The following is a 25996-nucleotide window of genomic DNA, read 5'->3' on the forward strand; positions in this document are numbered from 1 at the left end:
AGCTTGTTACCTGTATAGAAGACACCTCAGAGACAGAAATCTTGCTGATTGATAGGGAATCAAATACTTATTTCAATTGTTAAAATGCAAATCAATTGATAACTTTTTTTAAATGCCCTTTTCTGGATGTTTTTGTTGTTATTCTGTCTCTCACTGTTAAAATAAACCTACCATTAAAATTATAAACTGATCATTTCTTTGTCAGTGGGCAAAAGTACCAAATCAGCAAGGGATCAAATACTTTTTTTTCCCTCACTGTATATCTTAAGTAAAGCAGACTTCTGCAGAGCCATTAAATCCTGTGTGTGGGCTGCACTGAAGGGAATGTAAGTTCCACAAATATTTTTTTAGATTTAACACTTTCATCTCCTTTTATACTTACTACATTTTCTTGTCACTACCTGCATTGGCTTGAAAGGAAAAACATAGTTGAAAAAATTAAATGGAGTATAACTAAAACCACGAAAAGCTGTAGACAAGAAATTTATGTTTGTACGATGTGGGTGTTTATCAGAGGATGTCAAACATGGCAGGGTGGGGAGGGTTTTGCACTCAGGCTTTGAAGGTATCACGCTTGACAAGCTGCATTCTTTACAGCATAATAGGAAGATCCAGAGTGTGAATGTGTATACAGGCACCTGTGCGTAGTAAAGATGAATGAACCAACCTAATCTCTTTATTGCTGATTTAGCTTTTTTTTTTGAGCTACTGTATGTGTTTACCTCAGTAGAATCCATTAAAAAGCCTGTGCCTAGGTCCCCCACAGCAAAACAATTATTTGCCTCCCTTCCCATGAGGACCTAAGGTAGTCCACCCTCCCCTCCTTCACTATGCCCTTGATAATGGACACATTCAGATTCTTTATGTATAAAAAGTGCAGCGCTATACATGAGCATTAAAACAAATCATATGTGTAAAAACCATGAAACAAAAAAATCAAAAAACAAAAAGTAAATACAGTCCCAAGTGTCAGTGCAAAAGAAAGAATATTTCTATATTCCTTAAATCACAAAAAAAGTTAGTGTCCATCATTAGTATTCTTCAGACTTGTCCAAAAACATGAAAAAGCAACCTTAAAATACCAAATGAACACCTCATGTGTGTACAAATTACCTAACCAGAAGGCATAAGGAAATGGTCATTAAATGCTCACAGCCGTCCTATATCCTAAAGTCCTCCTCTCAGGAATTCCAACTCAGTGAGAAGAATGGCATATGAAGAAGAAGCCTATCATAGTGTAATATGATCCTATACCCACATTTATTAAAAATAAATAATGCACTCACATCGCTTAGTAACAAAGGTAAAGCACTACATCAATACCATCCAATCAGCTGCTTTCTCATTCCACAAAGCTCCTTCTAGTATCTACGTGTGTGGTGACGTTACTTCCATTGGCTTGTTCCAACGCGTTTCATCAAAGCTGTGTTTGATGCCAGAATTAAGGCAGACAATCACTCTAAATAGTAGCTTTAGTTTTATAATCAATAAGAAAAACTATCTTGAAGGCTTTGGGATTTTTCAAGCTCTCCAGAGTTGATAGCCTCCCATGATTAGTGCAGAAAAGAATAACAAATAGAAGAGAAGGTATATATAGGCAGGATTTTACAAAAGAAATAGTCCAGTTGCCAGTTGATGAGATTTACCAGTTCCTTCACCGAATTAGGAAAACCTAACCTCTGACAGTCTTCATGTCCTACATTTGTTTTGTCCTAAGCAAAGATTTTCCAATTCATGATAAAGTTGCCACACGTGTAGATACCAGAAGCGGCTTTGTGGAACAAGAAATTGGCTAATCGGATAGTATTGATGTAGTGCTGTACCTTTGTTACTTAGCGATATGAGTGCATTACTTATTTTTAATAAATTTGGGTATTGGATCATGTTACACTATGAGAGGCTTCTTTTTTTCATATGCTTTTTTTTGCTTTTGATTTCATGGTTTTTACACATATGAATTGTTTTGTTGCTCATGTATAGCGCTGCACTTTTTATACATATAGTTTGGTATCACAGGTCTTAGTGCTGGCTGCTCTTTGCAGGTATTTCTAAGCGCAGAGTTCTCCTATTGAATATTATATTCTGATTCTTGTCCTCAGCCCTCTATGCAAACATTGGTGCTTCCCTGCAACTTGCAAGGTAGATTTTCCTTTCTAATTTCCCTTCTTCTTTTCATAGCAAGTAAGCCACCTGCACGCTCCATCTGCATCCAGAATGGCTGGCAGCTAAGTCTTGTGGTGCTGCGCGGCTGCAATCACATGATGCCTCCGCTGCTAGTTGCTACATGGTGCTACAATGTGTTAATAAAAGACTTTGGGGCAAGCACTTAGTATGTCAGCTCTTTTTAGCCTCTTCTCTTTCATTGTCTGCTCGTGTTCCTTCTCTAAATGGGTGATTTGTTTGCCTCTTCTTGTATTGTTTCCTTTTATCATTATTATGCATATGAGTGAATGATGAATTTTTGGGACACTAAGATTCGTTTTTATTTGTATAGCATTTGGAATTTTTACATATGGCATATGCTGGTGGCTGTAATTATTTCTACGTTCCTGCTTGCATAGTGACAGTGGGACTTTCTGATAGCCGTGTGAAATGCTGAGTCTGTGCAGTGAGCAGGAATCTACAGTATATAGTGGGCAACATTTTTTATGGAGTTTTTACCATTTCTAGGCTACAGATAGATGTGTATTTCTCTCTTTTTTTTTTTTTTTTTTAGCTTTTTTAGAAAAAAACAATCAATTTTTGGCCTAGCATGGATATGCATAACAATGTTCATTTAATGTACAGATTACTGCAATCATGTACTTTTTAAATCATTCGTGTTTTTTAATGTCATGTGACAGTTTTCAAAGCATAATTTTGTAAATAAGCAATTTTTTTCCTTCACCAATGTGCGCTGATGTGGCTGCACTGATGGGCACTAATCAGGGCCATCTTAAGAGCATTATAGGCCCCCGGGCAATACAGTGCACTGGGGCCCTGTCTACACAATCACGCATGAGAATAAAATGCAAATTATCAATAAGGCTATATTTATTGGTACTTCCATCAAAATCAGTGTTTAAACATTAACACAACGTTTGGACAATATAACACGAGTTTGATGGGCACAGTGGCAGTGTTTGATGCGCACAGTGGCAGCTTAGATGGGCATAGTGGCTGCTTTTGATGGGCACAGTAGCAGCTTTGATGGGCACAGTGGCAGCTTTGATGGGCACAGTGGCTGTGTTTGATGGGCACAGTGGCAGTTTTTGATGGGCACAGTGGCTGCGTTTAATGGGCACAGTGGCTGCGTTTAATGGGCACAGTGGCTGTTTGATGGGCACAGTGACAGCTTTGATGGGCACAGTGGCAGCATTGATGGACACAGTGGCAGCTTTGATGGGCACAGTGGCTGTGTTTGATGGGCAGAGTGGCTGTGTTTGATGGGCACAGTGGCAGCTTTTGAGGGGCACAGACAGTGGCTGTGTTTGATGCACAACTTGAACTTACTTAAGTAGACAGTGTTAGACATACTTGAGGCGGCCGACCTGGTGCAGTACAGTGTGTCACTCACAGCAGCAAGGCAGCGCCAGCTATCAAGGGGCGTCTTTCCACTCCGCTCCCTCTGAAGAACATGGCAGAGGTGGGCAGAGCTTGTTCACTAGTAGCTGGGGCGGCCGCGGTGCGCTATGAATGGGGCAGTAGTAGCTGGGGCAGCTGCGGCCTCTGACTGATGTCACTGGTTGCTAGCTAGACACCAGGCGGCCTGCGATTCTAGCAAGTGACTAACCAGTGCAGTCAGTCAACTTAAGCAGCAGATTGCAGCACTGAGGATCGGCCCTGGATGGGGCCCTCCAGACAAGTGGGGCCCCCAGGCAACTGCCCAGCGTGCCCAGTGGAAAAAACAGCCCTGGCACTAATAGGCTGCACTGATGGGCACTGTTGAGATGGGCGGCACTGAAGAGCACTGATGAGGAGGCACTAATATGCAGCACTGATCTGCACTGATAGGTGCCACTAATATGCAGCACTGATGAGCACTGATAGGTGGCACTGATGGGCACTGATAAGCGGCACTGATGGGCACTGATAGGTGACACTGATGGGCACTGATAGGCTGCACTGATGAGGTGGCACTGAAGGGCACTGATGGGGTAGCACTGATGAGGAGGCACTAATATGCAGCACTGATGGGCACTGATAGAATTAGGTAGCACTGATGGGCACTGATGGGGTGGCACTGATGAGGAGGCAGAAAGGCACCACCGCTCCAGGTAGATCCACTAAGATGTGTCCTTCGCCTCCAGAAAGAGAAGAGCCCCTGGTGCTGGTTAATGCATGTGCAAATGGAAATGAACGGAAATGAGTAATGAGCTATGAGTAAGCACTTAGTATAAGTGTGAAACGCGTCAGATTTGCCCTGTATCGTTCTGCTGTGACTTGTACGTTGTACCTTCTGATCCCTATCTACAATAAAAGGCATATGAAATTTTCTTCGGAGTGCGGCTGTCCAGAGTTTTTCCGTTCATTTCCACTGATGAGGAGGCACTAATATGCAGCACTGATGGGCACTGATATGATCAGGTGGAACTGAGGCGGCACTAAGGATGGGTACTGATGAGGCGGCACTGAAGGGCACTGATGAGGAGGCACTAATATGCAGCACTGATGGGCACTGATGGGGTGGCACTGATGAGGAGGCACTAATATGCAGCACTTATGAGCACTGATAGGTGGCACTGACTGATGGGTACTAATAGGCGGCACTGATAGATGGCACTGATGGGCAGCACTGATAGCCGGCACTTATGGGCAATGAAAGGTGACACTGATGGGCGGCACTGATGGGTAGGCACTGATGGGCATTGAAAGGCAGCACTGATTGGCAATTGGCATAATGAATGATACCATATTTAAAGGATTCAAATGATTTAAAGGATTAAGGTATTTTGCTTGCAAGACAAATGCTGCCCTGTACCTGGTTCTTCAGAATCGGCAACCCGTCAGATTTGATATCGGAAGTAACACTCCATCAGAACAACGCAACACCCATCTTGACCACAGTAAGCCTGCAGTCAGAAGGCGACAGTGGACATTGTGTTACACCCAGCTCATATAGTTAGTGAACTATATGGTCTGGGTGTAACAGGATGTCTGTTGCCGTCTTGTAACTGTAGGCTTACTGTGACTAAGGGCAGGGTGTACCAAGATGGGTGTCGAGGTGTTCTGATGGAACGTCACTTCTGTTACTGAATGTGACGAGTCGCAAATTATTTATTACTATTTTTATACTATATATACACTATATATATATATATATATATATATATATATATATAGTTGTGAGAAAAAGTATTTGCCCCCTTCCTGATTTTTATTTTTTTGCATATTTGTCACACCTAAATGACTCAGATCATAAAACAAGTTTTATTATTACACACACATAACCCGAGTTTTTAAATGATGGTTTAATTTATTAAGGCAAAAAAGCTGTCCAAACCTGCCTGGCTTTATGTGAAAAAGTAATTGCCCCCTAAACCTAATAATTGGTCGTGTCACCCTTGGACCATTTAAGTCCAGGCTTTGACTAGGCCACTCCAAAACCTAGATTTTGCCTTGTTTGAACCATTTGGAGGTGGACTTGCTGTTGTGTTTCAGATCATTGTCCTGCTGCATAACCCAAGTACACTTGAGCTTAAAGTCATGAACTGATGGCTGCACATTCTCCTTTAGGATTTTCTGGTTAAGCTCATGGTTCCATCAATTATGGTAAGTCCTCCACGTCCTGAAAATGCAAAGCAGCCTCGGACCATCATGCTACCACTACCATGTCTGACTGTTGGTATGATGTTCTTGTTATGAAATGCTGTATTCGTTTTATGCCAGATGGATCTCATCCATCCACAGAATATTTGCCTAAAAGTCTTGGGGATAATCAAGATTTTTTTTGGTAAATGTGAGATGAGTCTGTGTTCTTTTTGGTCAGCAGTGGCTTTGGCCTTGGAACTCTCCCATGGATGCCATTTTTGCCTAGTCTCTTTCTTATCTTTGAATCATGAACACTGATCTTACCTGCAAGGCAAGTGAGGCCTGCAGTTCTTTAGATGTTGTTCTGGGTTCTTTTATGACCTCCTTGTCGTCATGCTCTTGGAGTAATTTTTGTAGGCCGGCCAATCCTGGGAAGGTTCACCATTGTTCCAAGTTATCTCCATTTGTGGATAATGGCTCTCCCTGTGGTTTACTGGAGTTCCAAAGCCTTAGAAATGGCTTGTAAACCCTTCTTATACCAATACATGTACATTACTTTGTTTCTAATCTGTTCTTGATTTTTTTTAGATTGTGGTATGATGTGTGGCCTTCTTTTGTGATTTGTTAGCGTGTTTCACTTTGTCAGACAGCTTCTATTTATGTGATTTCTTGATTCAACAGGTCTGGCAGTAATCAGGCCTGGATGTGGCAAGCGAAATTTAACTCAGCTTTCCAAAAAATTGTTGTTAATCACAGTTCATTCATGATTCAGCATTGGAGGGGGCAATTACTTTTTCACATAGGACCAGGCAAGCTATGCATTCCTTTATAAAAGTACATTTTCACCATGGGAGTGAGCTTATGTCAAGTACCATTTACTTGTGTATATGTATTGGCAGTTGACCTTATTACCCTGGGTACGCATTCTGCTGCTTGAGTACCTTTAATTGGAAGCAAAGGGGTTGATTTACAAAAACTGGAGAGCGCAAAATCTGGTGCAGCTGTGCATGGTAGCCAATCTACTTTTAAATTCAGCTTGTTCAATTAAGCTTTGACAAAAAAACCTAGAAGCTGATTGGTTTCTATGCAGTGCTGCATCAGATTTTGCACTCTCCAGCTTTAGTAAAACAACCCCAAAGCCTAAAGCCTGGTACACACTAACCTGCTGGGTTGAACAAAAAAAAAAACGGACCGCTCCGGTCAGAGCCACTGTACTATCAGTCTGACATTAGTACGGTGATCTCCCCCGCTGAGCTGACATTAGCACCCCCCTCCAGAACACTCCGGTCAGCGTTCTCAACTATTGGCCTTTGGCTAAGAGTGCTGAGTGGGAGCTGGTTGGCTGATGGTTTTCCAGTATGCTCCTCCAACAGAAGCCAGACAGAAGTAGGCCAGTTTTTATCTCCCGACATTCGGCCCGTGTGTACTAGGCATAACCCACAGGGAGACATGCTTATTTTATACCCCTTGAAATAAACAAGGGCATGGGTAATATCTTAATTTCTTCTAAGTTCATAAAAAAAGATGCCAGTTTAGAGAAAAAGTTTTCATTGTGAGTACTGTTTATCTCTGATAAGCATTAACAATAGCAGTGACTTTTAACACCAGAAACATGTTAGAATATTTTATCATTGTGACATAACTTTGTATTTGCTACTTCGGAAAAGAATACAGAGGAATTAAGGTCTTTTTTTCTGTTGAGTATCCTTTAGCAAATGTGCCCCATAGTGACATTTTCCTAACCCAATATGCTCCATCTTTTCTTTCCTGCATCTCCAATTTCCTGCTTCCATGATCTGGTTGTTGTTAATTTATTGATGACGTGTTCATTTCTTTACAAGGTTTTAGCACATTAGCTGCTTGTACACAGATGGTGAAGCAAACCATAGCTTTTCCTAAATCTTCCACTCTCAAAATTGCCTGGAGCACATTGGATGATTTTTTACTTACATTAAAGGAGGACATGACTCCAGGCCCTAAGGCACAATTCCCAACCTCTAAACTTTGCCTCTTAAAGTGGACTCACCTAGACATGTAGGGAGAAGATGAAACACCAGTAAAACAATTGAATACACAGATGAAATACATATAGTGGAGTTGTTTCATCTGCCAAATGGTTTGCATTTTTTGTCCATCCACTCCTAAAATTTACACAGCTCTTCCACACAGCACAACCTTGCCTGACAGATCAGGATATCTAATTTTTCTCTGCTGTAGTTCAGTAACACTTACAGGTCTTGTTTTTTTACCAGCATATGACTTAAAGCAGAACTTCACTTTCTCAATTAACATTGAATATCTTCAATCCTTATGCTACTAGCATTGGGAAAATACTGTAGATAGGAAAGTATATCATATTTACTTGTTGTAAACTTTTTTTTTACACACTTCTTCTGGTACTTCCTGGTTTCCAGACCTAGGCAAATTATGTCATATATCCCATTAGTCTTCAGAAGGGGAGGAGGGGTTTTCTCAGCTAAGCATAACCTCCTGCCTAAATGCCTCAGCTAAGGGCATATGGATTCCAGGAAATAAATGCTACATAAATCATCTGCCTTTACCCAAGATGGCCACGGCCAGAAATGTTAGGTGGGTGTTTCTGAAAGTGATTTTTCAGCAAAATAAAGCATAGAGACATACAGTTGATAGATGGGTGAATTTGCTTTGAATATTAAAAATGAATTAAATAGCATTTTTGGCTTGTGGTGCTCAGATGCAGTGTAGTTCCCCTTTAAAGTAAATAGTAGAAGCAGCAGGCTGATAAACTCATCTCTCTGTCACTATGCTCTCTTCTCATATCAGTATGTTTCTTTATTAGCAGATAAGCACTGCAATAAAAGTGATTGGCGTCTTGTGCTGCTTCTTCCTCTACCAATCTGAATTCTGCTGTACAGGGTGTACAAGCCTAATACCAAGTCATAATTAAGTACTTAAAGCGCTTACATTAAAAAAAAATTTAAAAATAATAATAGTAAAAATTTAATAATGAATACAGAGCTGCATTAATTTGTGCCTTTTATATCTGTTCTAAGTTAGGCTTTAAAACCCAAATCCAGGAAAAAACATAATTTAAAGTGACAATAAAGGCAAAAAAAAAAAAAAAAATATATATATATATATATATATATATATATATATATATATATATATATGTCATACCAGTGATTTTGCACAGAGCAAACCCGATCCTTCTCTTCTCGGGTCTTCCGCCAGTGGTTCTGGCCCCTCCTTCCTGTTGAGTGCCCCCAAAGCAAGCAGCTTGCTTTGGAGGCACCCAAGCCAGTGCTCTGTGTGTTCATTCATACATAGAGCATTGCTTGGCCCTGTCCCCAGTCTTTCCTCATAGGCTCACTGGCTGTGATTGACAGTAGCGGGCGCCAACTCGGGAGAGCCGCTGCTCTTGTGCATGCTGGATCGAGATGGAGCGTAGGTAAGTATTGGGGGGCTGGGTGGACTGTTGCACACAGAAGGTTTTTTACCCTTATGCGTGAAGGTGAAAAACCTTGAGCCTTTACAACCACTTAAAATAGTGCTTTGCGCATTAGTTACCTTACACCTCAGTATTAATTCCAAACACCTCATCATAAGCCATCCTGCAGTGTAATAGATCAAACTCAGTTTTCTTAGGGGCACCTAACAATTTCACCTGTGTGTTATCTTCTTGTACACTGGTCCCCTCACTGCCCCTATTAAGTTCTCCTGCCTCTGGAGCCAATGAGAGAAGAACCGGCCACTAGCAGTGTTGCCTCCACCAGTAGGAGGTATCTGCATCATGCAGGCAGTGATGTGGACACCTGAGGAACACCAGGAAGTAAATAGCAAAGGTTCATCATGTGACCATGGATTCAGGTAAGTAAAATGGGCATATAAGTAGTTAGTTAGAGGGTGGTGGGAGGAGGGGTTGCTAATATCCTTAAATTTGGCTTTACCTATGAACATCTGTCCATGAGTATTCATGAGAGTAGGTATAGTGTTTGCTTACTTGCTAACTGTTATACTGTGCTGGCAATCCCATCGTACAACACAGACTTAGTAAGCTGTAAGTGGTCACAAGCTGTGGCCATGACATTTTTATTTTGAGGTAAAAGAAAAGAGACCTCAAGTTCAATTACCTTTCTTAGAACTTCGTACTTTCCCCATCACTGAATCTTTTAAAATAGCTTTTGTATTCCATACAGTAAGCTTGAGTTACTGTGCACCTTTAAAAGATGTTTACATTATAATTCGTGTTGATTTCGAAATGCAAGATGATCTACCCAACATTCTTGTATAGTTAAAGTATAACTGAAAGCAAAACTTTGGTTTTGGATAAAGTGGAGATGGATTAGGTTTTAATTGCTACCTCTGCCCCCGTTAGGGAGATTCACCCTCTCTATTTGTCCTGTTTACCATTATCTTCAAGAGTGAAAGTAAAAGAAATTCACAAATTTTGAGTTGCCCCAAAGCAGTAATAGAAGGGAAATCTTCCAATAGGGACAGTAATTCTAGTGACATGGGGGGCCCCAATGTATTCCCTTAAATCGTGGTGATTTCCTCTCAATTCCTGTTTTGGCTGCAGTACAGGAAGTAAAGGTAAATCTCATGATCCAATGAGATATAGATGACAAAAGAAAATAAAAACCTGACAGGTGTTATAACCCTCCCTCCCTCTATCCAAAATAAAATAAAAATCTTGCCTTTAATTCTCTGTTTTTTTAAATATAATTTATTATATTATTATATTATATATTATAATTCTCTATTTGTATATAGATACTTAAAATAGATAAAGGGCCTTGACTGGAATCTTTCAATTTTGCATGTTTAGTGAGCTGCATTGAAGCCACAGTTGTACTTTTTTGCCTCACACATACCTAAGGATTCTATAAGTTTCACCATTTTATTTTAATATACAGCATTTTACCTACTAGAAGCATTAGTGAATATGAAAAAACTTATTGTAATTAGTAAATACGCCCAAAGTGAGCTGCCTTATATACCAGAGGCACATAAAGACGTAAATGAAAACTCTATTTTGAAGCAAAATGTTCTAATGGTAACCATAGAAACCCATCTAATGTAGCTGTAGGGAGTAATTTTCCCTATAATTTGAGTTTTGTAGGGTGCAGGCCATGGCAAATAAAGTTGCATTGGATAGGTACAACTGTAGTGGTTAAGTGAAAAGTGACACTTTGCATTTTATGCATCTTTTGGTCACTTCTTTGATGGAAAGATTCCACTTTTTTTTTCCCCAGATGACATCTTAGACTACATTAGGAGAGAAATTGCTAATATATCTATAAAGTTTGCAGGAGCTGTTTAGTTCTAGATGTATTAAACACTGAGAACATTTTTTCTTGGGATGAAAACGGGAGTGTTTATACTCTGGGTTAGATCTTTTAGCTAATATGTTGCTTTTACATTTGAATTTATTTTTTGGGGGATAAAGGGATTTTCAATGCTCAACACAAACTTCATTCTTTCCAACGTTTTATTCTGTTGGATGGCTACTAAACCATTGGGCATTTAAAACAACTGACTTGGTGGTGATGTTATGTCTCATTGCATGTACGAGGCACAGTTCCGAATTCCAAATCCCGAGTTCCAACTTCCAAATTTTTAGTCCTGAATTCCAAATTCTGAGTTCAGAGTTCCAAGTTTCAAACTACGAGTTTCAAGTTCTGAATTGCATGTTCTGATTTCCAAATTCCAAGATCCATGTTCCGAGTTACGAATTCTGAGTTCAAATAGGAAGGTATCACATGCTAGAGCAGTTAGGTGCGTTGGTGTTAAAGGAAAGGAGAAAGTGTGTTACTAAAGCTTTTGACCAAACTAGAGAACATTTTATACTGACTTTTAGGCTACTTTCACACTGAGGCGTGTGGGGGCCGGCAGTACAGCGGTGCTAAATATAGCGCCACTTTACCGTTGTTTTAGTGGCGCTAGCAGGGCGGTTTTAAACCCCCCGCTAGCGGCCGAAAAAGGGTTAAAACCGCCCGCAAAGCGCAGCTGCAGCAGCGATTTGCGGGCAGGTTTGCAGCGCTGCCTCATTGTTTTCAATGGGAAGGGGCGCTTTAGGGGCAGTAAATACACCGCTCCTAATGCGCTCCAAAGATGCGGCTTGCAGGACTTTTATGACCTCCCTGCAAGCGCACCGCTCCAGTGTGAAAGCCCTCAGGGCTTTCACACTGGGGTGCATTGAGCAGCTCTTTCGGGGCGCTTTGCAGGTGTTATTTTCAGCACTTTAGCGCCTGCAAAGCGCCTCAGTGTGAAAGGAGCCTTAAGGTTCTGGTATTGGATGGTTACAATGTTTGATGCAGTTAGGGAAGGAAAGATGACTCCTACTGCCGAGTGGTACAATTTTTATGTTATACCCAAGAGGGAGTTTTTTTTTTTCCAGGAACACAATGTAATTTGTATTAAAACAGTATTAAACCCAAAACAAAAAATTAAATATATTGCAGCTTACCAATCATTAGATGTAGTGGCAGTATTAATTTTCTTTTTTAGGCTTTTTTGCCTCTGTTTTCACCTGATGATCTGGCCAGTAACACACCTCCTGTATTAGAATGCCTCCACTCTTGATAAAGAAGCACAGGAGCACCTTTGGACAGCATCATTGTTAATCTGGGGGGAGAGAAATGCTGAAGATGGATTAGCAGATTTAGATACGCTAACATATTGAACCTGTACTTCACTCTTAATAATCATAATAATCAGTTACAGTAACAGATTTTTCTTTTTGAGACCAAGGGTATCCATAAATAAATACAATAAAATAAAATCTTTGTAAGCAGCCCTGCCCTGCTAGTGTTAAATGGTTTGTGTGAACCGTGTAACTGCTACATCCGCAGAACAGCTTGTTCTGTTGCACAACAGACTTACTGGCCAGATCAACAGGTGAAAATAAAGGAAAGAAAGCCTAAAAAAGAACAATAATGCAGCCAGAATTGGTAAACTGCAATATAAAAAACATTTGCTTTGGATTTAATGCAGTTTTAATAAAAGAAATGATGCCAAATTATGTGATAACATTGCTGCTGTGCCAATAGGTTAAGAATTTCTGATGTGTTGGACGATTTTAACTGATGGTAAAGCAAAAAGCCTAGACCAGCAGTATGCAGTTAGGATAAATTGCTCTATAAGTTTGGGATCGTGAAATCCAAACCATAGCATTGATGCCTTTAATATTGTGTAGCTCAATAGAATGGGATGGCAGAATCAACAACACTCTAATTAGAAAATGATTACACTATTATGTAGAAAAACCTTCTATTACACACAAAAAGAGAGACTAAATCCTCTTAGCAGAGCCACAGATAGAAATGAAAACCTGATAGGGGTTCTAGGCCCTCAACAGTATACTCAAAACTACAAACATAGTTTGTCCTTTAGATACACTTTAACATTTTATATATACTGTACCAGGGTTTTTTTTAATATTTTCTAAATATAGCTTAAAGTTAATGCAGCAGAAAGGTGTTTCCATATAAAGTAAAGAGAAAGAAGTTGTGTTTTCTGTGCCTTTGCTTGAAAACTTTGAAGATTAATTTCCCCAAATACCTAAAGCTACAGAGGCTTGTTTTAGGCTGGGTTCACACTGAGGAACGCAACGGCTCACAGCAGGGGGTCCAGTGCGTCTCCATTTACCGTTTCAGGTCCGATTTCAGCCCGAAATTTTGGCTGAATTCGGACCTGAAATGGACCAGAAGACGCACAGGACTTCTGTGCAATTCGCACTGTAGCCGCACCGGAGATGTGTGAACCGGCTCCATTGAGAGCCGGTCACAATCTCCTAACATGCAAATTGGATCCAAGTCGCACTGATGTGAACTCAGCCTTAAAGTACTTTTAAAGCTGAACTCCTTCTGTTGTAAACTTACATCGGTCCAGCATGGGACAATGTAAAGTATGCATTACTCCTACATGATGGACTGCTGTAAAAGCTGGAGTATTCGGCTTTACTATAGTGATGGCTGTGATCTTCTGGTTCCTACTCAGGTCCTATGGCAGCACCTGCCCCACTGCACACATACACATGATCATTCAGTGATTTCCAGCCTCCCCAGCGGTTCATTATGTATGATTAACCCATACTGACATTATGCTAAGCTGGACCAATGCAAGTGTGCCATATGCATATTTTCTGGAGTTTAGCTTTAATGCTTGTTCAGAATATGTTAATGTGCATTGCCTGTACACAGGTTAATTTTAATGCATGGTTAAGGTGTAGGAGAAGCAAGACTTCTAGTGACCTGTATATTTCAGTGGCACCTGTTCTCGTTCTTTCTCCCAAAAGCTGAGAACAGAAGTATGCAAAGTGCATGATAAATGTATAGATCACATGTTTAATTAATTTTAAGGTGGTTCTTCAGTCAAGTCTACAAAATCTGTAGCAGCTGACTTTTAAGAAACAAACACTCACCTGTCCAATGATTCAGCACTGTCCTCCCCTGGGCTGGTTCTTCACAAGTCTTCGGGTCTCCGGAGCCGACATGTTAACTGTGGGCAACCAGCTGTGACTTATTGCGGCTTCACAGCCAGTCGCCCACTGAACATGCACAAGCCATGCTGCGCATTGTAAATAGTCTCGCAGCCTTCTCAGACCTGTGACCTGTCCAGGGAAGTTTGATCTGAGCTTACGTAGGAGCAGGTACCTATCAAAACTAGGTACCTGCTTCACCCCAAAAAATATGTTCCAAATATGGCAGGGGCGGAGGAGGAAAAGAGGATCTTCCCCTTTTGGGTGAAGTTCTGCACTGTAAAACCGCTTGTAAATTAAGTAAAAAGCACTCCAAATGCTCGAAAAATACAAAAATTCTATATCAAAACACAACAAAGCACAAAAAGTGACATTTTTACACAATGAATTGTTACTTTCCTTTTAAGGCTTAATGTGGCCAGTGTACCAGGTGCACACGTGTTACTTTACATCAGTGGCACAAAGCGTCCCACCTCAGTGACATCACCACTATGAGAGTTAATATACTGCATTCTCATGAATATCAGCTCAGCCTACAACATGGCTGTCACCACGCTCTAATTTTTACATCTTAAATCTGTTAAACGCCTGCTTTAGTCTCAAAGGTAGGTTCACCTTTAAGTCTTTGTCTATTGGAGGAATAGGAGGAGGTACTCTAATGCTGTAATCTGAGATATGACTGGCAATTAAGATGCCCGTCAGGTAGCTGACAATAAAATCCTGTGACAAGGTCCTCTATGTAGACACCAGGACATCTTCTCACTGAGAGCCAACGATGACGCGCCTCTTGTCTGCTTTTCTTTCTAGAACATTCCAGGTCTGGTGGAGAGCTCTCTGTTTATTCCTAGATTTCCCTCATCATTTTATATGCTTTGCATATTAACCTTTCCTTTCCTGTCTGGTTCCTTACAATACGCTCCTTCCTCGTTTTCATTTCACATCCTTTGTTTCCATCATCTTTCTTCCATCTTAGCACCTGCTCATTTACCCATCTTTCCTCTCACCGCCTTTCTTGCTCTCATTTACCTCCTCCTCCTCTTCACCAAAATATTTTTCAGATTTTTTTTTTTCTCCACTCTTTCTCCTTTCGCTCCCCAACCCCCTCCTTTTTTTTTCTTCCCTCCCTCTCTGCCTCCCTCGCCCCCTCTCCTCAGTACCACTGCAGGCTTCACGGAGACAGGCTGGTGGTTGACACAGTCCTAGGCAGAGGGAGCCGGTGGAGAGGTAGGGAGGGAGTGAATAAAGTGGATCTCAGCCTGTGCATTTCGCAGGAGGCTATTAACCAGTTCTGCCAGTGCCCTCTTCCTAAGCATCAGCTGAATTAAAACAAAGAGCATTATGCTGCAGTGCCAGAGAACAGAAGGTGTGTTAAATCCACATCGCTGCTGTCTGCAGATCTCCTCTCGTTACAGGCAGTGCATCTTCTTTCAGTGCTTTATACAAAAAAAAACCCTAACGTTTTGTCCTCTTGTCCCCCCACCCCCTGTGTTTTATTTCTCCAGTTCCTGCTTGATTCGTGCTTTTGTTCCTGCCTCTCCTTCCTGCTACAGCATCCGGATAAAGAGGTATTTATGCCAGTGCTGAAATATGTCTATCTTCCTAGCTGTGCCAATAACTTACAGATTGCTACTTATAGAGATCAGTCAATCCATGTTATTACTGCTACAGTAAACGCATTAGCTAAATGAATGAAAAGATATTTGCTTTGAAACAATCGACAGATTATGGCCCACTTTGCATTGTAGAGACAGAATGACAGCTTATTCGGTAGCTTTGTGTATGGACGTCTTTTATTTCCAGAGAAGGATAGGCTGTGGGGTTAGTACGATCTATTTTTTATTCTGCATTCTATTAACTTAATAATGGTCATTATCATTTTTTTCGGGTGCATGGGTAATCCTTGTTCTGAAAAATTATCTTTGTAGCCAGCGGATATAGGGTTAAGTCATAGTATTTGTAGGGAGGGGGCTGTTTTTAAAGATTGCTCTGACACTATTGTTTGCGCTTTTTTTTTTTTGCACTGTGTATTTTTTTCGCTGCATCATCCGTGTGTTGCAGGACTAGTGTAGGTGCAGACAGAGACAGACCCGCCTGCTGAATCAGCAAGTAACAGAGGGCCTCTGTCTTTGCAGGAGCATCTTCATGTAGAGGGATATACACTGATATATAGTGTAAGACTGTACATAAAATCATAACCTGTTGTGCATATGAATAATTATGCTCACCATATGTCACTACGCATGTACAATGCAAATTGACTTGAGATTCTTGAACAAGAAATCTATCAAGAACAATATATTCAAGAAATAGAATAAAAATCTGGACCTGAATGGCACTTTACAGTTACAAGATCCATAATCTGGAACACGTAATGCTGAAAGTTTGGTTAAAAGCCTCTATATTTTCTGTACCTAAACTGTATAGAATGCAGTGTCAGATGTGCAATGCATTAAAATTGTGTTAAAAAATGGTGATAAAATAAAATGATTAATGTATCCTTGGTGAGATCATGGGTGGGATACACCGTAGCTGCACCAAGCAGCAATCCATAAAGATAGTGTAGAATGTAGATGCAGCTCTGAACTATGTCATCCAGCCCTGCTGGCAGTCTGCAGCTTTGCTGGTTTGTATTGCAGTAATTGATAAATTGCCAAGGCTCAAATTTCCAGACATGTCTATTGAAATATTGTATAGAACAATGATGTGTACTAACCCACAGCAACCAATTACAGATACCTTTTAGCAGTTCAGTTTTATCAGAATGTAGAAAGTTGAGCTGTGATTGGTTGTTTTTTATTTGCAGCACATAATTCTTTCTTTGTCAATGTTTTTTTAATAAAGGTCATAGTCTTTGTTGATTTTGTATCACTTATGCGATTCTACTTGGGTTTTGTTGTTTTAGAGTACACAAACAAAGCTTTTTTTTCTAATGTAAGGCCTTCAGGGAAAATATTTACATTGCTGGGTACAAAACCATTTTGCCATTCTTTGTTTGCATTGTATTGTATTACTAAAATTAAAGCATTTTCCTTCAATATATGGCCAAGGACAAGCCATTCCCAGAATTTGGACTTATCAATAATCACATGACATGTGGTGCACTAGACATGCCTAATCACTCAGGTCCAATGTGTGCAGGGGCTTCACTATAGCCATAGAAGACCAGACAATGGCTTTGGGACTCTGGAGCACAGAGGGACCAAAAACTGCATGACTACTCAGTCATATATGCAAGTAGCAATAGCATTTGGCAGATAAGCTTGAATAAAGTTACATATATATAGTTTGGTAACCTTTATATTGCTTTGAAAGCAATTAGTAATCTGCATCCCCTGAGGAACTGCCTTTGAAATACAGATTAAAGTGGACCTTGCAGTAAAATGCCCATACTTATCTTGCCACTATCTTCGAAACTTCGGGGCGTGACATCGCTGTCTTTCTACCCAGATTTCTGGGGAATGCAGAGCAGGCTAAATCTTGCGAGATGGCACTCCAGTCCAATGCAAGGGCGTCTTCTTGCTCTCAGCTGCTGTGCATTCCCGAATATCTTGTTGGAAAGAGCATGATGTCACCTTCACTGAGACACCACAGGCAAAAGACAGGAGTAAGATAAGTATATAATTCTCTCCCTATAGGTACATATTTGCAGTACTATTGTAATGGGGCCCGGACCTAATAAGCAGACCTTGCATTTTATTGAAAGATCCACTTTAAAGTGTCTAGGGGGCCCTTAATGTTTTTTCTATGGGGCCCAATAAATATAGTTACAGCCCTAAAAGTTTGACATTTGTTTTTAATTGTAAGTGTGAAGAGAGTTGCAAAAACTTCTCTGGTGAGGTCCCCAGTGTCAGTGAGATCATCCTTATTTGCCAAACGCACATGGTTAACAATTGGTGAAATTACAGGGTGCCTCTAAGCAAGGATTCTTAACCTGGGGTCCATAGTCCCCTAAGTGGCCCATGAATGGGTTTTAGGGGGGTCTGTGAGGGTAAGTAACATTAACATTCACTATGCAGCTCTCCCCTTATCTCAATCAGTGGTTTCCCATTGAAAGAAATGAAATAAAGCACACCCTGCCACTGCTTAAAGCACAGACCTCTAAGTCCTGACTGGCCCATGTTTACTATTTAAATTTGTATCATCTTAGGCCATTTTCATACCTCTTAAAGCCTGATTGGGATACTCAGGATTTTGCTAGGAAGTTGCTGACTGGAATACTCTCAGGATGTTGCTAGGACATTGGTAGAGAAAAAGCTCACTCCTGTGAAAGTGGAGAGGAGCAGTAATGACTAGGCCTCACTTAGCAACATCCTAGCAACATCCTGGGAGTATTCCAGTCAGGCTTCAGAAGATAGGTAAATAGCTTAAACCTATAACAAGGGCATTATTCAACTTTAGTCAGAGCTGCACAGTTTGTTTTTATCTACAAATACCCCTTACCTGGATAGGCAGTTTTTATTTGTAAAGGTGAACTAACCCTTTAAAAAAGACTGCTCTTTTGCATGGCTGGCCGGTCCACAATTATTCTACAGCATATTTACCCTTACCAGTTATTTCTGTTTCCCTAGCTCTAAATGAATACTTACATGAGGGGCCTCATTTTAGCTTCTAAACCTACTGATTATGTCAATCTGTTAACCAGCAGGACTTACACATTTACCAATAGTGATCTGTCAGAGTGTTGGAGTAGGCCTCTGTTTAATCTTCAACTGCCATGTGCTGCACATGTGATCAGTTATGATGCCAGCCATTGGATGGTTTGACAGTTTGGTTGAGAGCACATCCAATCTGACAGTTACACTTGCATGTGCAGGAAATGTAACTGTTTCTTGAAACTGTTAAATCTGTGGGTTTACTTTAACTCACCTTTCTTATTGTTGGCTTAGTTTCTTTATTTTTACAGTCATTTTTTCCAGTATATAATGTTCAGTTAAAAATTGTAACCTTTCCTTCAATGAGAAAGTTGCCCATAAGTGCCCATTAATCTTTCTCTTTCTGTAACTGTTTTGCTTGTTCAGACTCATAATTGAAAATTAATAAACCTGCATTGAACAAAAAAACATTGTAACCTTTCCTAAAAGATGTCTAAATTATGATACAATTTTATCATTAGTAATTTCTTATTTTATTTCCCCTTTCAACAGGCCCATGTTGGTGGTTTGACAAATGAGGCATTTACCAGCAGGGCTGGCATATCTGCCATTATTTATTGGCTGGTATGATCTGCCCATCTGCCCTGTTCTAATAAAATGGCAAGATATACTGAAGTTATATCTGCGTTTTATAGCATTACAGCAGACATTGCATGAAAATCTGCATTGTATATGTAGGTGTCCAAAGTAGGTGAAATATGTTGAGACATTACCAGCGGTTTCTGTTGTAGGAGCCCCAGCCCCACCCACTGCATGTTGGGATTAGTCTTGTCATTGTTGAGCATGTGATATGTAGTGTCAGCTTAGCTATCTCCCTTTTCCTCAATCCTGGCTGCATTGTAATTCTTGTAAGTGTTTTGACACATCAGAGGCCGAGGCAACCTTCTAAAATATGAAATTTGAAGACCTTTTAGCACAGAATAAACCCCTAATCACAAGGACCATGTTGAATTGTATTGCGAGAATAATCGTGTTCACTGTTATTTTTCCTATATTAGCATTTAAAAATAATTAATTTAATAACCAGAACAATAAAAAAAAAAGTTTAGTGCATTATAAACAGCTCTGGCGGTTAAATTTAAAATTAAATGAATAAAGTTAATTTATTTATACATAACAATATACCACAGCTAAAGGAGGGACATTTAATGAGGAATGAGGAACGGAGGGATTTGGTTCCAAAAAAGGGACAGTCCCTCTAAATAAGGAACAGTTGCAAGCTGTGCTTGCTGAATGAGTAAGGCGACTTCTAATCACAAGGTATTAGACATGTGCACCGTCAATAAATTTGTTTAGTTCCGTTTCGTATTGGAATTAATTCGTATTTCATAATTCGTGTCCGAAATTCAATTTGGATTCGTACGAAATACAAATTTTCGTTAGGTTTGTTAACTTTTCGTAACAATTACGAATGTTTGTTATGATGAATTTATCATTATGAGGGGCTCCCACCATCCCTGTGCTGACTTCCTGGGTTTTTAACTTTTAGGTTTGTTAACTTTTCATAACAATTACGAATGTTTGTTATGATGAATTTATCATTATGAGGGGCTCCCACCATCCCTGTGCTGTGCTGACTTCCTGGGTTTTTAACTTTTAGGTTTGTTAATTTTTCGTAACAATTCCGAATGTTCGTTATGATGAATTTATTATGAGGGGCTCCCACCATCCCTGTGCTGTACTGACTTCCTGGGTTTTTTAACTTCATTATAATGAATAATCATAATTAACGAACATTCTCGTTTGGATTGTAATGGAATTTGGATCCGAAATTCGTAAACAAAATTTCGTATTTCGTACAAAATTCGGAAGCATAGCAATTCGTATTTTGGATCCTCCCGAATGTACGAATTTACGGAAATTCGTGTGAATTTTCGATTCGTACAAAACTAATCGCACATGTCTACAAGGTATATGGACTGTCATTTGGATCAGAACTGGTGCTAACAACCCTAGGAGATCATTAGACTATGTTTAAACAGGTTAATATTTATAGATTTTTCTCAAAACTGTGATCACAATACAAGATTGGATTTAAAAGTTGTTGACATGTTAAGCATTTAAAATCCTTGGCCACATGCAGAGCCAGATTTCAATTATTCTGTCCCTTGGCCATTGTAATGCTCCTTTTTTGTGTATGCAATTTTTTTTCATTTTCTTTTTTTTTTTTTTTGGTAATGCGTTTAAGCATACAGCAAAATTAAAGTTGTTACATATAATAATGGGTAGTCTGCTACCCCCAACATTTTGCTACCCTAGACTATGGTCTAATTAACAGTGTTTTTTTTCCAAAATCATAAATGCATACTTGAAAGAGAAGTATAGTCAAAGCTTTTTTGGCCATACTTCTTTTGTGGGTCACAGGAATTCACTTACTTTTGCTCTTCTTTGATCCAGAGTCAGCTGAGACCAGGTTATTGTCTGGTCTTAGCTGACATAGCAGAGCTACTCAAGGCTCTGGAAGGATCCTGACCATATTGTTGGGATCCACCCAGCTGCTCCGCTTCTCAGCACATGGCTGCGCCCGCCCCCTCTCCAGCCTAGCGTTATAGTGAGTACTAAACGAGCAGAGCTTAGAGGGGTGACTGACAGTCACTGCTCTCTGCCCTGAGTAGACCAAGAGCTTAGCGATCAGCAGTCATGTGATCACTCGGTTCTCAATCCTGGAGCCAACGTGGGACAGCTGCAGCATCACACTGATGCTGCAGCATAGAGGTGAGTGTTTAAAAAAAAAATATTAGTATATAAAAGTTATATTTAAAAAAACAAAAAAACATACTTTTTTTATATACTAGGACTGCTTTTTAGTCCCATTCCAATACTTCCAGCCAGTTATCTTAAAGAAAACTTATGCCTTGGTTTCACTGAGCGGATCGGTTCGGGTCGGTACAGTTTGGAAGGGTTAGAGTGGTCCGGCCTATTCAGGTGAGCGATTCCACTGCAAGCCGGACCGCCAGGGACCATACGGGGTTTAGAAAAAATGCCTAGCGTGGCGTCACACTGATTGGCAGACATTTTTCTGCCAATCAGTGGAATGTATTGTAGCTCCGCCCTAACTGAACTGTACCATTTTCTATGGCCCCACATCTGAAGCAGGACCCCGAATGGTGCGGTATGGTTCGGTTGTATGGGCCACTTTCATAATGGAAACACTCAAAATAGCGTACCGTACCGAACCGATCCGCTCAGTGGAAACGAGGCATTACTGACCTCTCCTTCTGAAATGCTATTCGCTTGGCTGTCCTACTGGCCCTCTTGCTGCAGTTTCTGACCTGAAGCTAGATCAGGACAGAGCTTAAAAGTACTGCATGTACTGACTTTACTGAAACTTTTCCGATCTACATGCTCGTTCCAGGTCAGCAACCTAAATGACTAAAGCCACATGTAGCCAGACAGCTTGCACATTCAGAAAAAGGTAAGCTATGGAGCCCCAAGACTTCCTTCCTGACAGGTGTACTTTAAAGTGAACTTATAAGTAGAGAAATATGGGAGCTGCCATGGCTGACTGTTAACTTGATACATGCTCCATCACTTAGCAAGGCACTCATCTTGCAACAAGCATCCAGTCAGTGGAGTTTGAAAAGTTTAAGCTCCAATCTCATATGCTTCTCTCAGAACAATAACATACTAGGAATTGATGGTTCATAAAGTAGTACCTTTTAGAGCAAGTCAGCAATGGTATATCCCATACTTCACATACACATACATTCCCACAAGTACATTGTCAGTTAAACTAAAAGTAGAATTTCAGAATAAACCTAACTCATTTTAAAAATGATCTCTCCCTCTCCTAACACCTATGATCACTAAGCTATGTGAGAAAGTTATACACACTTACCTATTTTCAGGCAGCTCCAGTCCAGAGTACAGAGCGCTCAACAACAGCTGGCAATGCCTGGGAGCGTTGATGTCCCCCATAGGCTTAACACGGCCATTGTTGGGGCTCCCTCTTCCCTGCAGCTGCTGTTGGCTGACACAGGGAAGTCAGATCATGTGACCGGACCAGAGTGGCCTCAAAATAAGTAAGTATACACATCTTTCCTACACAGGTTAGTCAGCATAGATGTTAGTAGGGGGTTGGGAGCAGTTTTAAGACTAGTTAGGTTTATCCTAGAATGCTACCGAAATCCTTTGTTCCATCACAGTACAGCAGAATAGTATATAGCTATAAATCAAATGAAAAGAGTAAACACACATAATGTCAAGTGACAAGAAGAGCCTTGGAAGGTTTCAGAGTCATGAAATAGATATAATACACTCAGTGTATCATCACACAATGGCAGGTATTGTGCAAACATTAATATTTGTGTACCATCGAAACAACATTGATTTCCCATAGCATTGGCAAGTAGCAGGGCACAGCTGTGTAATGATATTCTGAATAGCCAGTGGTATTAATTACACAAATCAGCACTACAAGTGCTGCAGCAGCCCCAGCAATGTGATGGAAGATATATTCATTCCCCTGGGCTGGAATCGGAGCTCTGTAATGTTATGTGCATCAAGCCATAATTTACATGAGATCTCTCGGCTCTGCAGTTAGCACCTCTTAGTGGCAAGTTTAACAAAACCACAAGCATCTCAGTGAATAAATTTGCTGTGTAAAGAAAGCAGACACGACAAGTTCTAATTATACCGAGCACTGGCAAACAGTATGCCGAGTCAAGAATCTAAAAGTCACTTTCTGTTCATTATCGTGGACAAATACTAGATTCTGCTTCAGAAACAAAGGTATTTAACAGAATCGTATCAGTCAAGACATAGATATATTGGAAAATGTCTGTAGTTAAAGCACAACTCTAAGTATGCATCAAAGATACTTATTAAAGAGGAACTTACAGTGATACTAAAGTCTTGTTTTTTTTTTTTAGTTAAAAATAACAAACATGTTATACTTACCTGCTCTGTGCAGTGGTTTTGCACAGAGCAGCACTGATCCTCCTCTTCACGGTTCCCTCTTTGGCGCTCCTGGCCCCTCCCTCCTGTTGAGTGACCCCACAGCAAGCAGCTTACTATGGGGGCACCTGAGCCGAGCCATAGCTCGCTGTGTCCATTCTGGCACAGAGCTGCGGCCTGGCCCCACCCCATTTCTCTCCTCATTGGCTGACTGACATTGATCGACAGCAGCGGGAGCCAATGGTGCTTCACTGCTGTCTCAGCCAATGGAGAGAGGAGTCCCGGGCAGCCGAGGCACTCCTGCAACATTGCTGGATCTAGATGGGGCTCAGGTAAGTATGAAGGGGGCTGCTGCACACACAGAAGGCTTTTTATCTTAATGCATAGAATCCATTAAGATAAAAAAAACTTCTGCCTTTACAACCACTTTACCTCCACCCTTAGTTAGTTTTGATTGTAATGGCCTCCCACCTTTTCTACTGAGTTGTGCTCAAATAACAAATTTATATGACCAGAGATTGCAGCATTGTCCTGCTGTGATCTGCCGCTCTTCCCCCTCATTCCGTGTCTCACACTGTCATCTCCTTTCCTTATGTCAATGGGAGCTAGCTGTCTCTTCCAGCTTCTTGCAGCTAGCCCCCAATAGCATGATACTGCTGCAGCAAAGTAAACCTCATTCTTGTCAAGGCAAGAATGGGTAGAGAAGGTGGGCTGGACCAAAAAAAATGAAAAAATACAAAAACAGATTTTAAGATTGTGGAGGGTTGAAAAAATGCACATGTCTGCTTTAATGTAGCTAGGTGCTAACTAATAAATTATTATATTAGAGGCAGAACCAAGTACCTGATTTTGATTTAACAGCTTCTGGCAAGCCCCTATACTGCAGACCAGCAGAGGGAGGGGCAATCTGGGAAGCCAATCCATTGTGCTGCATGCGGATGAGTGACAAGGAGCCTGCTGATTGAAAGAGTAAGCAAAGTGAGCAGAGAGACCACCTCAACAGTCTTTGGCTGCTCTTTCACTGTCCAGTCAATAGGCTGATAGGGGAAGAGAGCGCATAATGAATTCCTTCTACAGTCTGTAATTATAAACGGGAAAAGAGCTATCATACACCTGACAGTGCGATTGTGCAGGAATGTAAAAATCTCAGAACTGGATACAAATACTTTGACAGCTTGAACAACTCCCTTATTTCATCTGTGGATTAGCTGTTTGCCTGGAGTTGTAAAGGAGCCCACAATGGTTATGAGTGGTGAAACGTGATCTTTGTTTAGCTGACCATTTTCCTTCATTTATCCCTTTCTAAAAACACCAATAGTACTTTCTCTGTGATGTGATACCGGCTATATTCTTTACTCCTTTGACCTGTCTGCTGTCACCTTCATTCAGCTTCTACTTCTGTCATCGCAGTTTGGACCTTCATTTATAAAACGCTCTGTAGGAAGAACTGTTGAATGTGAAAGGGATAATATTACTTTGGAAACACTTTGAGGCCCATATAGAATGAACCTGAATTTAGAATTTACATTAGGACTGATAATGTAACAGACACAATTTTCTGTAATGTATGACAACGCAGTGCATTTGGTGAAAGTAGTGCCTAGTATTGCTTTTTAGCTTTAACCACTAAAAAGGCAACACAATACTATCTGGAGAGAATGGAGCCTTACACGATGGGGTTGATTTATTAAAGGCAAATAGACTGTGCACTTTGCAAAGTGCAGTTGCTCCAGGACTATGTAAATGAGGAAAGCTTCTTTTTGAAAAGAATACTCAATCAAGTCCAGGTAAAATAAAAAAAAAAAACAGCAGTTTTGCTTGCACATGATTGGATAATGGAAGTCAGCAGAGCTTCTGCTCATTTTCGAAGCTCTGGGGCAACAGCTCTTGCAGATTGCAATTGCACTTTGCAAAGTGCACAGACTATTTGCTTTTAGTAAATCAACCCCAATGCCTCTATGCACACACCCAGGCCCACCAAACTACAACAGAAAAGTCACACAATGCAGCTTTTCTGTTTAATGGGGGAAACACGGGGGTGATTTACTAAAGGCAAACAGAATTTTGACAAGGAAATGCTCCCTTAGCTTTGGTAAAAATTCACTTTGAAAAGAATACCCAATGATGTGCAATGAAAAAAACAAACAAAAAACAGTATTTTTGTTTGCCCATGATCGTGGATGGAAGTCAGAAGAACTTCACCTCATTCATTAACCACTTCAGCCCCAGAAGGATTTACCCCCTTCCTGACCAGGCC

General features: G+C 40.6%; 1 protein-coding gene across 29 annotated transcripts in view; it reads left to right on the forward strand.

Moving 5' to 3' along the window:
* The window catches only part of MAP2 (microtubule associated protein 2), a 309720-nt gene that overhangs the window by 130886 nt on the left and 152838 nt on the right, over window positions 1-25996 (forward strand). For 20 of the 29 annotated variants that reach the window (XM_073633484.1, XM_073633482.1, XM_073633502.1 and 17 more), the window contains one exon: window positions 15694-15756. The exons of 1 other annotated variant lie outside the window; for it this stretch is intronic. The gene's annotated coding sequence lies outside the window, so the exon portion shown is untranslated. Of the gene's footprint in view, window positions 1-14777; window positions 14797-14989; window positions 15009-15311; window positions 15555-15693; window positions 15757-25996 lie in introns of those variants that run through there. 8 more of the 29 variants (XM_073633488.1, XM_073633486.1, XM_073633498.1 and 5 more) reach the window with 5 other exon arrangements.

This window comes from Aquarana catesbeiana, linkage group LG06 (genome assembly GCF_042186555.1).
Source record: "Aquarana catesbeiana isolate 2022-GZ linkage group LG06, ASM4218655v1, whole genome shotgun sequence".
Lineage (NCBI taxonomy): Eukaryota > Metazoa > Chordata > Amphibia > Anura > Ranidae > Aquarana > Aquarana catesbeiana.